Source organism: Aegilops tauschii, chromosome 1, assembly GCF_002575655.3.
Source record: "Aegilops tauschii subsp. strangulata cultivar AL8/78 chromosome 1, Aet v6.0, whole genome shotgun sequence".
In the NCBI taxonomy this organism is placed as follows: Eukaryota; Viridiplantae; Streptophyta; class Magnoliopsida; order Poales; family Poaceae; genus Aegilops; species Aegilops tauschii.
Genome location: NC_053035.3, coordinates 53,414,670 through 53,429,117, shown reverse-complemented (window position 1 = coordinate 53,429,117; position 14,448 = coordinate 53,414,670). Strand labels below are relative to the sequence as shown.

At 43.8% G+C, this 14,448-nt stretch overlaps 1 long non-coding RNA gene across 2 annotated transcripts; it reads left to right on the top strand.

Annotated features, from left to right (window-relative positions):
• Positions 1-8,116: 8,116 nt before the first annotated feature.
• LOC120972616 (uncharacterized) lies at positions 8,117-9,921 on the top strand. 2 transcript variants are annotated; one of them, XR_012201627.1, is made up of 2 exons: positions 8,117-8,378; positions 9,742-9,921. It is a non-coding gene; the product is annotated as an uncharacterized lncRNA (long non-coding RNA). The 2 variants fall into 2 exon arrangements; XR_005766935.3 differs by lacking the exon at positions 8,117-8,378 and adding an exon at positions 8,884-9,099.
• The last annotated feature ends 4,527 nt before the right edge of the window (positions 9,922-14,448 follow it).

The following is a 14,448-nucleotide window of genomic DNA, read 5'->3' as shown; positions in this document are numbered from 1 at the left end:
GATTAATGGTAGAGCAGCTGGACTCGACTTCCACTCTCAGCATGTTTGGTTGGGGGTAATTAGAGCTAGGAAATGGAAATTGAAGGGGTACAAGACTTTAAATATATTGTTTGATTGAAGGGATTGAGAATTTATAAGGGAATAGTCATGGGACTTGAGACTCCAACGCCCACCGTTTTATTAACACAGAAGGGGGTTGGAGTTGGAAGGGAATTGTTTTAGTGAGTCAATCTTAACCGTTCATCATAACTTATTTTGACTTTCTTTGTAAAGTCCCTCGTCAATTCCCATGAACCAAACAAGGGAATACAATTTGTCCTTAATTATCACACATAATTTCTATCGTGTGCCAAACAGAGGATTGGGAATAAAACAACTCATCCCATGTCTAATCTCAATACAACTCCCTATTCTAAACTCCCATTTCCCCTCCCAAATATTGCCAAACACGCTGTCTGAGTCGAACTCGTACCACGCCCGGCGACGCAAGCCAGCTCAAATAAATCTAGGTCCCAATTGGTCGGACCCCTCCACAGAATCGATCCATCGAGATACAATACAAGCAGATCGCTTGATTCGCGGCTCGTCGACGATGGCCTCCGGCGGCAACGACCGTCTCTCCGGCCTCAGCGACCACCTCCTGCGCCTTGTCCTCCGCTTCCTCCCCGTCAGGGAGGGCGCGCTCACCACCGCGCTCTCGAGGCGGTGGCGCCCGCTCTGGCTCTCCTGCGGCGTCTGGCGCTCCGGCAGCACCCTCAACCTCGTGGGGCGCGCCTACGAGGACAAGGACGACGACCCCCACGCCCTCTACAGCGACGAAGCCCGCCGTCACTTCTACGCCAGGCGCGACGCCTTCGTCTCCGCCGCCCACGAGGCGCTCGACGCCGCCCACAAGGCGGCTGAAGCCGACGGCGAGAGTCCCATCAGGGCGCTCACCATCCGCGTGGAGGCCAACGGCGCCAGCAAGATCCACGATTTCCTGCACCGCGACATGGACTACAAACACCACGACGTGCTCGCCGGCTTGCTCTCCCACCCGGCGGCGCGCAGCGTTGAGGAGCTCCGGATCGCCGCGGTGGACTCCGTCGACGGGAAGCCCATGTACTTCGAGAGAAGCAAGTATGAGGCCAGCGCCAACATTCGTGGGCTTGGGATCTACCCGCTCGGTCTCGGCTCCCTGCCCTCAGAGACCCTCCGCGTCCTGGAGCTCACCAACTGCAGCAGCCTCACCCCGGCCGCCGCCGGCGCGTTTTTCACTCGGTTGTCGTCGTTGCGGATGCGACACTGCAATGTTCCCTTTGAGGAACTTCAGCGCATCGTCGACGCCGCGCCATTGCTAGCCTTCATCCATCTTGAGGCCATACTCCTCGAGGAGGAACGCCGGTCGAACAACACTGAAGGTATCTCGCCACCGCCGCCGGAAAAAGGCGAGCTCCGCTCTCTCAGCTTCCCGGCGGCCACCGCACTCGTGCTTGACAAGTGCTCCTTGAAGGAGGAGGGCACCATGGAGATCTACGCGCCGATGTTGCGCCACTTCCGGTACCAAGGGGTCGTCCGACATATCTCGCTGAAACCGCCGCCGCCGCTGTTGGCTCGGGCGGAACTGACTCTCCTTGAGCACGGCTACAAACGACATAGGGACCCACACACGGCCCGCCGGAGCTTCTGGGGAACAGTCCAAGGTTTCATCCACGCCAAGGAGATGAAGTTGAGGGTGCGCCATCTGGAGGAGATTGCCATCACCAACGAGACAAGAAAAGCCAAGCTCCTGCCCGAGCTCCGCAGCCTCGAGCACCTAGAGCTCGTGGGAGTGTACACGCCTACTGGCAAGACGGCGGCGGTGGTGATCGCGAACCTACTCTGCTGCAGCCCGTCGCTGCGCGACCTCGAGATCAAGCTCAGCACGGCGCATGAAGATACTAACAAGAGCATCTATTACGGGTTCGATTTCCTAAAAAGAAAATACCCATCCCAGTTCGAAGAGTCCGTCCGTCGTTCCAAGCGTCGCAGATCACAGTCGATGGTGGCCGTAGACGAGGATGACGGTGTTAACTACGATGGGGCTTCTGATCTGCGTGGCCGCTCGTTCGAATGCTTGCGGAGGAGCTTAAGAAGAGTCGGCCTGCAATTCCAGCAGGAGAAGACGAACTGCTTTGGAGTCAGGCTCATCAAATTCTTCGCCGAAAATGCCAAGGTTCTGGAAACAATGTGCGTCGACGCTGGAAACGAGAGAATACATGAGCACATGAATCACAAAATTGAGAAATGGATTGCTAGTTCATCCGAGAGAAGGAGGAAGAACTCAAAAGATGCAACAAGGATTCAATTAAGTCTTGTCTCTTGCAAGATGAAACTAGACAACGTGCATGGATCCACCGTCCATGGTTGCTTTGAAATTTGTGCTACTTTTTTCTACTGTTTTCAAATCTTGCCTTGCTTCAAAGTGTTACATTAGCCATTTTCTCTCATTCCAAAGTGTATCATAATGTTTCATTGTGTATCAGCAAACCTGATAAAAAAAAGTGCATTAATCTTTTTTGATGGTACACAATAATGATGGTATACTTTGAAACAAGAAAAAAGAATGAAACAAGATAAATTTTGACAACAACAAAAGAGCAGCATGGATCTCTAAAATTTGTAAAGTCGGGCCCCTGTCTTTTCTCTAAAATAAATATATAGGTAGGTAGACAGATAGAAGGAGGGAGAGAGAGAGAGAGAGAGAGAGAGAGAGAGATGAAGGCTCTTAGGATTTAGTAGGGCTCATGTCCAGCGAGAGATTGCAGGCATTCACAACACTTAAGACAATGTATAACACCGATTCTCATGAGGACATCCCTACCACCATTACAACCACAACTCTCGCCACTACACATGATCAAATTCCAAAAAAAAACAAGGGCCAGTCATTAGAGCTCGCTCACACTAATTAAATTATTAGGTACTTCTGTCTCTAGGAACTTCTCATAATATCATGAGAATATGATGTATGATATGATTGTGTTATTCAGGAATAAAGTGCCGATGTGTTTTCACAAAGTACCTATAACAACGATGTGAGTTCCGCATTTACTCCCTTCGTTCTCATAAGTAGGACATAAATTTCTCTCTCTGGTTTTTCTGTTTGAACAAAGTGCATGGTACAACGTAGACCCCTTTCTCCCCCAAACTATCCCTAATCTATCGTCCCTAATTCCAGCGATGTAGCATCGTGTGAGACATGGGGGGGGGGGGGGGGGGGGTTATGAGGTGTTGTATGGGTCTAGGATACGAGAAGCCATGCGCAACATGCGAGGATATCATGTGGGAGACTCGTATAGGATCTGGCATTAGGTGAGATCAATGTGATCAATTTCTTGAAGACTCAAAACATGTTCAAAAATTCTGAATTTTTTGTAGACACACATCTGTGTTTGATATACAATCTTCAAAAATTTCAGGTCCTAATTCAAAGTACACTTAGAGAACCAAAAAAGACAAAATCAGATGTGAATAGTATCAAATACTATTCACCCCCAGCCGACACTATTCATAGTCAAATTTGTCTTTTTTGAATCTCTTACTGTAGACCGAGTTTGGAGCTGTTTTTTAGAGTTGTAAACATACCTCGCAGGTATGTTGAAAAAATATCAGAATTTTTTGGATTGTCTAAATATGAAATTTTGGTGTTGATCCTATGATCTCACCTAATGCCAGATCCTATATATACATGTCACCCCAGGATATCATTATCTAATGTTAGTGTTCCCGCAAAAAAAATGCTACGTGAGATTTTTCAAGGGTAGCATGAGTAAGTTCGGTCGCTCGAGGACTCTCCATGGGGTTAACAAATGAAAAATTATATCATATTCATAGAAACTGAAGGAGTATATGTCTTACAATTTACAGTGGGACGTAACACTAGTAGAAAACAGGGCTTTGGTCACAGGGCAATATTCACATTAGTCCCGGTTCAGTCACGAACCGGGACTAATGTGAGCATTGGTCCCGGTTCGTGCGGCTAAGGCATTAGTCCCGGTTCACCTGGGCCCTTTAGTCCCGATTGGTGCCACGAACCGGGACTAAAGAGTGCGATGCCCATTAGTACCGGTTGGTGGCACCAACCGGGACTAAAGGTTGTTCATGGCACGAACCGGTACTAAAGGTCCCATTTTCAAACTCTATCCCCCCTGGACCGCCTTTTCAGTTTTCGTAAAAACAAAAGAAAATGATGGAAATGTCAAAAAAATAAAATAAAATAAGTTTCCCATGCGATATGTGGTCTAGTTGTTGGGAAAATTTACAAATATGAATTTCGACTTTATTTGCAAAATCTCTCTGGAATTTGTAAAATGGGCATAACTTTTGCATACGAACTCGGATTAAAAAGTTTTTTATATGAAAAATCATCTACTCGAAAAGTTACATCCGAATTTAATTGGGGGAACCCCGTTAAACATTTTCAAAATCCTCAAAAACCTAACAGAAAAAAAGTACGGGGCTTTCAAGATCTAGAGGCAAAAAAATTCAAAAAATTTCAAACTTACTAGTGGGAAACTTACTAGTAACAGAAAAAATATAGTTTCAAATTTTATATTTGGAAAAAATATGGTCAAATCTGGTCAAACTGTGGTCAAACTATTATTCTAGAATATTAGTGTTACTAAATAATTATTTCAGTTTTTTTTGAATTTTGGTCAAATCTGGTCAAACTGTGGTCAAACAATGGTCAAACTAATTATTCAAGAAATATTAGTGTTACTAAATAATTATTGTTTTTTAAAACAATAGTTTCAAACTCAAATAGTGAAATGTGTCACTTCATGCTCATGCTAAATTCCTGAGGGTTAATAGGATTGACATCTTACTATTGTCAAGAAAACAACAAGTGCAGACTTGGAAACGAGGGAGAATAGAACCCGGAAGTTAAGCGTGCTCAGGCTGGGGGAGTGGGAGGATGGGTGACCGTTTGGGAAGTTAGATGATGAGGGGTGATTAGAGATTAGAGGATAAATTGAGCAGTGATGAGGGGTGGTGATTAGAGATTAGAGGTTAAAATAATTCAGAAATTTGAAAATAAAAAAAATCAAAAAAATCATAAGATTTCCTTTAGTCCTGGTTGGTGTTACCAATCGGGACTAAAGGTGGAGCTCCACGTGGCCGCGGCCTTTAGTCCCGGTTCGTGTCCGACCTCACCATACATACCACCTCATAAAAGGCTCACTTTAATATGCATTGGGAAAGATCTTTGCTATGTTATGCTACTTGTATTCGATAAATATTTTCAATTATACAATATATAATAAGGTGTAAAAATAATTAGTAGTGATATATTATGCCACATCTAAGGTGACATCATATGTTTGTTGGGTGGGGCCTTTAGTGGGTTCGATTGTTTCGTGGTTATTGCTTTGTTAGAACTTTTAGGATTAGCTTTTTATTCATTGTATTTGTTGTCTTGTGTTGTACACGTAAGTGAAGAAAATAAAATTAGAACAAAAATCTGGTTGGCAACATAAAAAGACAAAAAACGGAAATGAAAGAATGCACAAATAAGAATCATTTTTATGGACATGCAACTGACCAACAACCCCCTAGTTGCAACCGCATGGTGGGTTAGTTGCACTCGTTTTGCAATGCTGGCAGTTGCATCATAATGGTGGGCATGCAACTGACCGGTAACCCCCTTCTTGCCCAATCACAGACATATCATGGAGCATGCAGTTTGTAGTCGGGTTCTAACACTTGCAGTTGTATGTCTAATGAAGTAATGATAGATATACAACTGGGTGCAACCCCTCCTCCCACCCCTAGATGCAGTCACGTCAGGAGCCATGGGCCATGTAGTTGCACTCAGATACAAACACTCACAGTTGCAAATCTAAGTGTGGACATGCAACTGGCCAAGAGCGCCCTCTGCCGAACCAGTTGCAGCCGTCTTGGCGGACATGCAGTTACAACCGGGTTGCAACCCTTGCAGTTGCATGTCAAGTGGTAGACATGTAACTAGGCAACAACCTCCTACCAACCTAGTTGTAATCATATTGGTGGTCATGCAGTTGCAGTTGAGTTGCAATACTTATAGTTGTGAGTCTAGTGATGGACATGCAACTGACCAACAAACCCTCTTCTACCGTAGTTACACCGCATTAGGGACCATGCAGCCCTTTCTCCAAGCACGGTGTACCCTTACAATTGCGTGTGATTGTGACATGTATATAGTTATATGTGGGTCGCAATAGGTGCAGTTGCTCGCATGCGATGGGTGTGCCATTTTTTGAATTAAAACCCAAAACAAGGCACTCGTGAATGATGCACTCTTTTATCTACTCCCTCTCTCTCAGTTTACAGGGCGTGCGTGTACCCCTAGGTCGTCAATTTGACCAACCTAATACAAGTCATATATTACAAAAAATATACCAATATAAACTTCAGATGTTCTATTTTCAAACGGTATAATTTTTGTGTTATATAGTTTATATTATGGTGATAAAATTGACAACCTAGGTATACGCGTAGGACTTGTAAACTGAGACGGAGGGAGTAGTTTCTTCGTCTACATTTACAACACTTTTAATGCATATATTTTTTCCACATTTGTCTATTATTTTCTATTGAGAAACACCTTTGTCTATTTTCCCCCATTCTCTAACTACTCATCGGAGCTCAAACAACATGACGACATATGTAGCCACCTGATTGAAAAGGTATGGTTTAACACTTGACTTGAAAACCCCAAAAAATCCCAAGACACGAAAAATACAACGCTAGTTTGCGGAAAACCTTCGCCAACCATCAACGTAAACATGAGACAACCCAGGCTAGTTCGGCACAAAAACACAAATCTTGGCACATGAAAATCGGCCGGAGTAGAACTTTGATGATAATTAGCAAATCCGTAGATAATATACATTTTTAGTTTACTTCACATATTACTAATTCAAATATTAATATTTATACATTCAAATATCACTAAAATATATTGCAATGATAATTATAATGATCCTCACATACGCGCAAGTAAATTTACGTGGCCTTTGCCAAGCTCCCGGTGTTTCACTTTCAGTAAAGATACGGACATTCGGGAAAGCCCATTTTTCCGGTAGTAAAATATTGTCAGAAGATCCCCAGTTAGGGGATAAGAACAAACTTTCACAAGATCCACTACAACGAGAACCCCCTACAGCCACGCATTCCCTCCAACGAAACATCGATGCGTTGCTAGGATTAAAGTCCCCACTTGCCACTTCCCACTTCGCACGACTATTGACCACTTTGTTGAAAAAGAAAAAAGAAACACATCCTAGCGATAAAGTACCCACATCGCCACCGCTACCTTCATCCTATCGTGCGAGGCCAGATCCGGTTCCTCCGGTTTCCCTCCTCCCTCCCCACTCAGGCCGCCTCAACCGTGCTCCGCGATCCCGACGTCGAGGGTTTCCTCATGAGTCCGGCGCCACCCTTCCCTCCCACCCCGAACGGCAACCCCGCGGAATCGGAGGAGCGACATGATGTCGACCGCGGCGATGGTGCAGGTCGGCGACGTGCCGGACCCGACGGTGCGGAACCACCTGGAGCAGGACACCCTCGAGTGGATCTTCGTCGGTGGCATGGGCGGCGTCGGCAAGACCATCTGCAGCTCCATCGTCTCCATCTGCGTCTGCTAGTCCGTGTTCGTCATCTCCAGCGACCCTGTTCTTCATCCTCAGGGACGCCTTCCAGCAGTGCTTCACCAAGTTCTTCACCCTCGTCAAGGGCTTCTGCAACCTTTACGCCAAGGTGATTATTTTCTTCCCTCTCTGTTTGCTTTCCTCCAGTTCACTCCATCGGCCCTGGGATCTGCGTTAGTACTTAATTTGAGGTACGTGTGGCTGGTTGCCTACTGATGAACCTGTATCTTCACGAACAGAATGGAGATTCTACTTGTGCTTGTAATATGGCGGTGATTTCATCTTATGCTTTCCTTAAAAAATACAGTTCACATAAGTTCTATGACTAGTGGAAAATAAGTATGCTATTTGGAAGTTTCCTTTTTTTAATATATTCTGCCGAGGACAGACTTTCAGCAGTCAAGATTGAGGTGGCTGACTTGGAGAAAAAAGAGTAGTAATTATCTAGCAATTCCCTCTGGTTCGCTGCAAAGAGATATTTCATGTTAGTTGAACACTTATTATTGCATCAGTTTTCGTAACTTTTATGATCCAAGTTATATACATACTCCCCTAGTCTAACATTTGTTCTCTTACTGTAGATTAGTCCAATGGAGTACTATTCTGTAGTTTTTGATACAGCTCCTTCAAGCATACATTATTATGGTTACTAAAGTTGCAGTAATGCAGGAGAAGGGTCTAGAGAAAATGACAGACTTAAAGAATAGATTCAGTCATCTGTTGAATCAGGTATTCCTTAATATTGAGAAATTTCAACCTATTGGGAAACTATGATTGTTGTTTGTCCACACATGTAGGCCCATGGTTGTGTGCGGAGGATAAATTTTATTTAGGGTAGGGCGAACACTAAAGCTGTCCGCTGCTCTTGCCGATGTTTGCTTGCCTGCCGTCGCCGACCATTGTCCGTTTAGCCGCCGTTGTTGCCACAATGGACTAGTCAGCTAGCCGGTAGGGTCCATCACTCTCACTCGCATGGTGTCGCTACGTGCGCATGATGCCTCATAGCTTGGTCGCTTCAGCTTAGGGATTAGCAGTCTGTAGCAGTTACCAAACAATGACTAGGCCAGCATCAGGACCATGCCCATATCTCACCAACGATCAAGCGCTTACATATTACTCCCTCCGTCCCATAATGTAAGACGTTTTTTCACACTAGTGTAGTGTCAAAAGGCATCTTACATTATGGGACGGAGGGAGTATATATCAATTCACTCCACCTTGGTTGTAGTACATTGTATAACTTAAAAATAATTAGCATGAGTGCGTTTGGTTCATCAGAGTATGAACTAATTCTGTGGAATATGGAGGTAAATCAATTCTAAATGCAATGAATTGTAACCTCTACTTGTGAGTACTGCAGGGCACGTCTTGTTTCCATCCGAAGACTACATAATGACAAATGGATACACTCTTATAAGAGCAAGTTGGCAGCCTTTTTTCCTATAAAGATGTAATAAATTTGGCTTTTGAGCTTATTGATGTTATTTGTGTTTCTCTGCAATCTTACCAAGAAATGAGACATGCTATATTGTAAGTGAACATTCTGTTATTTGGTGACAAACTAACAAACTGCACGCACATGTTTTCCATTCAATTTCACCACTACTTTTTTTTGTATATGTTTTTATTTCTACTAGTAAATGTACAATTTGTGCATCTGTCATGTTTTCTTGTCTATTTGGTTGAGCAAATAGTGCATCTAAAAATGGAAAAGGGTCTGTAAGCATTCTTTATGGCTGGATATTGAAGTTTCAATTGTTTTCTCCTCTATGGTTTCTTATGTTTGCAATTCAACAAACAACGTAGCTTTAAATTTTAGTACGGTAAAGAGGTGTGATAATCAAGCTATCTTCTTAGTTCTTTGTTAGTATTATTTGTGCAATACTACACAATGCACATTGTATCAGGTCATTCATTTCATATACAAGGTGGAAAAGTGTTGATGGTTTAGAACATGCCACTAAATATATGTAATAGGAATAATTATCGCATGACCTTCAACCTTTATATGTTGCTTCTTTAAATTTTACGTTTCTATCAACCTGGTTTTTCTCTACCATAAGTTACTGATCTTGTTTCTTTGTTGTTGTAGATTGCCAAGAAAAAAAGATGATGCATGGCACATGCTGATTGCGAGGTCAAGAATTGGGCTTCTACTAGATAGTTTAGCATTATGTTTTAGAACATCACTTTCATGGTCACATTATGTTCTATGTATTTTATGTATTTGTATGTATTTTACAAATCAATTCAAGCGGTGGCATTGGTTTCAGATTTTTTTTATGTATTTTTCTGAATGTTAAGAGCATACACAGCCTCTGTCAAGCCCTTGTTTGGCAAAGTTTACTCCATTCTTTCCATGGAAAAAATACTTTTATTCACACGGCAAATATTACTTTAAGTTACCATGGCAAATTTATTGTAAAGAGCATGGCAATTTTGTTTTAAATATGATGGCAAATTTACATAGCACGGTAAGTATACTTGTATAGCCATGCCATTTTTTCAATTTATTCCATGGCAAAAGTACTCCATTTTGGCCATGGCAAAATTAATCCATTTTTTGCCATGGCAAATTTTTATTTCACTTTTTCCATGGCAAATTTAACTCCATTTTTTGCCAAGGCAAATTTTTACTTCACTTTTGCCATGGCAAATTTAACTCCATTTTTGCCATGTCAAAAATACTTTTATTTCACATGAAATTTTAGTTTAAGTTGCCATTGCAAATTTTATTTTAAGTTGCCATGGCAATTTCAATTTAAATATTATGGTGAATTTACATTTTATAGAACATGGCAAATTTTACTATGTAGCATCTTAAATATACTTGTGTACCGATGACATTTTTATTTTTTTCCCACGGCAAAAGTACTACATTTTTGCCATGGCAAAAAATTAAACATTTTTGCCATGGCAAACTTCTTTAATTAACATGTTCAAAAACATTGCAAACTTGCCATGGCAAAGTTATATATGTTTAAAAATATGGCAAACTTGCCATGGCATTTAAAATGTTAAAAAACATGACAAACTAATGATGTTCAAAAACATGGCAAACTTGCTATGGAACTAATGATGTTCAAAAACATGGCAACCTAAGATGTTCAAAAACATGGCAAACTTGCCATGGCAACTAAAATCAGTATTGTTTATAAATGTTTTTTTTTCATGGCAACTAAATGCATTTTTTGCCATGGTTCATTGTGTCTTTTTGCCATGTCCATCCGAAGTTTGTCATGGCCATTACAAATTAGTTTGAGAACACGGCAAGTTTGTTCTTTCAAAATTGTTTTTTCCATGGCAAAAAGTTTTGATTCTTTGAAATTTGTTTTGCCATGGGGATTACATGTGCGATATCATCACAACTTAAAATGTTTTCTCCATTTTTTTTTGAAAATTTTCTATGTGTCTAGAGAGAAAAAATTTCACCCTATCACTTCATGGCAACTCTTTCCCTTTTTTGACGAGGAGATTGAGAAAGCGTTTTCAGATGGGTCCGACGAAAGCGCCGGGGCCGGATGGGCTACCGGCCCTTTTTTATCAACGACACTGGTCGTTAGTTCGAGATGATGTCTGTCGGGCGGTCAAGGATTTTTTGCATGGTGTAGGGGCGCCTGAGGCTTTTAACGCAACAATCATTGTGATGATTCCAAAATGCAACTCGCCAGAGCTCCTCTCACAGTTCAGGCCTATTAGCCTTTGTAATGTACTATACAAGATTGCAACGAAAGTTCTAGCTAACAGACTGAAAGTTATCCTGCCTATTCTTATTTCTGAGGAGCAGAGTGCATTTGTTCCGGGACGTCTGATTACGGACAATGTTCTTGTGGCTTATGAGTGTGTCCATGCGATTCGGAAGAGGAAGAGAAAGAAGCCGCTCTGTGCTGTGAAATTAGACATGATGAAAGCATATGATAGAGTTGAATGGGCTTTTCTCCAACGGATGATGGAACACTTTGGTTTTGCACAGGGCTGGATTGATATGATCATGCGATGTGTGAGGTCGGCTACTTTTTGTGTAAAGCTCAATGGTGGTTTGTCTCGGGGTTTTTCACCTTCCCGTGGACTTAGACAGGGTGACCCCTTATCACCATACCTCTTTCTCTTCTGTGTGGAAGGCTTCTCGGCACTACTAAAAAAGCACAAGAAGAGGGCAGCATCAGAGGAGTGTCGTTTGGGAGCACTGGCCCCCAAGTTACACACCTTTTGTTCGCGGATGAAAGTGTTGTTTTCCTCGAAGGATCGCATGATAACATGGTTATGTTGAAAGATATTCTGTTAAGATATGAGGAGGCATCGAGCCAACGAGTCAATCTAGAAAAGTCCTCTATTTTCTTCGGGAAGGGCTTTCAGGAAGGAAACAAAACTGCACTCAAAGATGCATTGGGTGTCCAGTCCGAAGCTTTGAGCGAGCGGTATCTGGGATTGCCAACACTGGTTGGACAGTCCAAGGAGGGCACTTTCAAATATGTGACAGAGTGCTCGAAAGGAAAGGTAGGCGGATGGAAGGGCCAAGGCCTCTCCAAAGCAGCGAGGGAAGTATTGATCAAGTCTGGACTACAAGCAGTACCTAACCACACCATGAGTTGTTTTCAGCTTACGAAGAAGATGTGCCGGAACCTGACCTCGATCTCTTCAAAATTCTGGTGGGCGGCAACGAATGGTGAGCGTAAGGTACACTGGATTTCTTGGCGGAAAATGTGTACATCGAAGAAGGACGATGGAATGGGTTTTAGAGACCCCGAGGCTTTCAATCAAGCGCTGCTTGCTAAGCAAGCGTGGAGGATTCTGCAAGTCCCATCATCCTTGTGCGCTAGAGTGCTTAAGGCACGATATTTCAGCAGCGACTCAATTTTGACGGCAACTGCAACCTCGTCTGCATCGTATACTTTCCGGAGTATTTTACATGGAAGGGATCTGCTGAGGGAGGGACTTATATGGCGCATTGGGGATGGTATTTCAGTGAATATACATCATGCGAATTGGATCCCTAGAGCAGGAAGTATGCGCCCCTTGGGGCAAGTTTTTGTACCAGGTATGACCAAGGTTGCTCATCTTCTGACTACAGATGGCAGAAGTTGGGATATACACAAATTGCAAAACATGTTCTCTGACGATGATGTGAACGACATTAAGCAAATCGCCATTGGGGGCCCGGGCACTGAAGACTATCCGGCTTGGAACTACACAAAAAATGGCGACTTTGCTGCCCGTTCTGCATATCACTTGTGCATGTCATTGAACAATGCCAAGTTCGGACGGCCGGAGGGTTCAAGTTCGGTTCTGAAACATAGAGGGTATTTGGCACTATGGGAAACATCTGCTCCAGCCAAGGCTAAGATACACATGTGGAGACTGATTCGTAATGGCCTCGCAGTGGGGGCTGAGCTTCACCGACGGAGAATTAAACCCGGTGTTTTTTGTGCCGCGTGTGGACGGGAGGAGACGGTGCTGCACCGCTTCTGGTCGTGCCAACACACTGCACGGTTCTGGCAGCTTCTGCATTCGGAAAAGGGAGTTTCGGTGGCGATCCCACCGAGTCCGATCGACTCTCAGAGTGTGTTAGCGAGCTGGCTGCTCGGGTGGCTTGCTGAAGCTTCGGACGGGGAGAAGGCGGCCATGATTCAGGGGGCGTACGGACTGTGGTTGGCACGCAACGAGGCGAGGGATGGCAAAATGATAGCTCCACCACATGAAATCATGCTGAACGTAGCTAACCACATCAAGGAATGGCAAGAGGCTCACGCTTCTGATCCGCGCCCGGCTATGGAGCAGCTCAAGCAAACATGGCGACCTCCAGATACTGGATGGCTGAAGGTTAACTCTGATGGAGCAGTCTCTAAGGTGAGCAAGAATGGTGGAGGCGAAGCGGTAATCCGAGACGAAGACGGGGCTTTCCGGGCGGGGCTCTCTCATTGTTTCAGGGGTGTTGACGACCCCGAATCGGTGGAGATTCTAGCCTGCAAGAGAGCTCTTGAGGTGGCGAAGGAAATTAATGCCGAGAAGGTACACGTCGAGCTGGATTCCCAGGGGGTGGCCCGGATGCTGAATAATCATCATAAGGAGCTGTCGAGTGCTGGGCCGTGGATACAAGAGATAAAGTCGATGCTCACTTCTTTTTCCGAGTTTAAAGTTTCATGGGTTCGTCGTTCTGCTAATATTGCCGCGCATAAGTTAGCGAAAGTCGGTGTCGGGGATGAACTTTGTAAGGTTTGGTTGGGGATTCCCCCGGATTGTGTTCTCGATGTAATTTCGGATGAGATTCCGAACGCATACAATTAAATAAAGCGGCAAGGTTGATCCTCAAAAAAAAAAACTCTTTCCCTTTTTTTATAATCTTCGTGGTGATGGCAACTTTTCGTACTGTAGAGATGCAGGTTTCCATGACTTCTTCCATTTTTGCGCCATTTTTGAAAACATAAACTTGAACATGGCAATTTCTTCCATAGAATGGCAAAAGTCCATGGCAGTTTTATCGTGCAACAGACTAGTGTTTATTAGTCGCAGAAAAACTGAGCTTTTTACTAGTCATACATGGGTTTTATTTTTCGTTTTTCTTTTCACAGGAAAAAGACCTGTAGGGCCCGGTGAGTGGGGCGTTCGGGCTGGGGCGTTGTCCTCCCGAACAAGTTGTTCGATCGATACCCCTTCCATCCCGAAGGAAACGTTTGGTCTGGGGTGCTCCTAGACCGAACGGTCGGTTGTTATCGACGTCCAAAAAATAAGGCAGTGCATGAGCCAGATAACTAAGCTAAAAATCAACTTGCATTACAGTAGCTTCTGTATACAATATGAA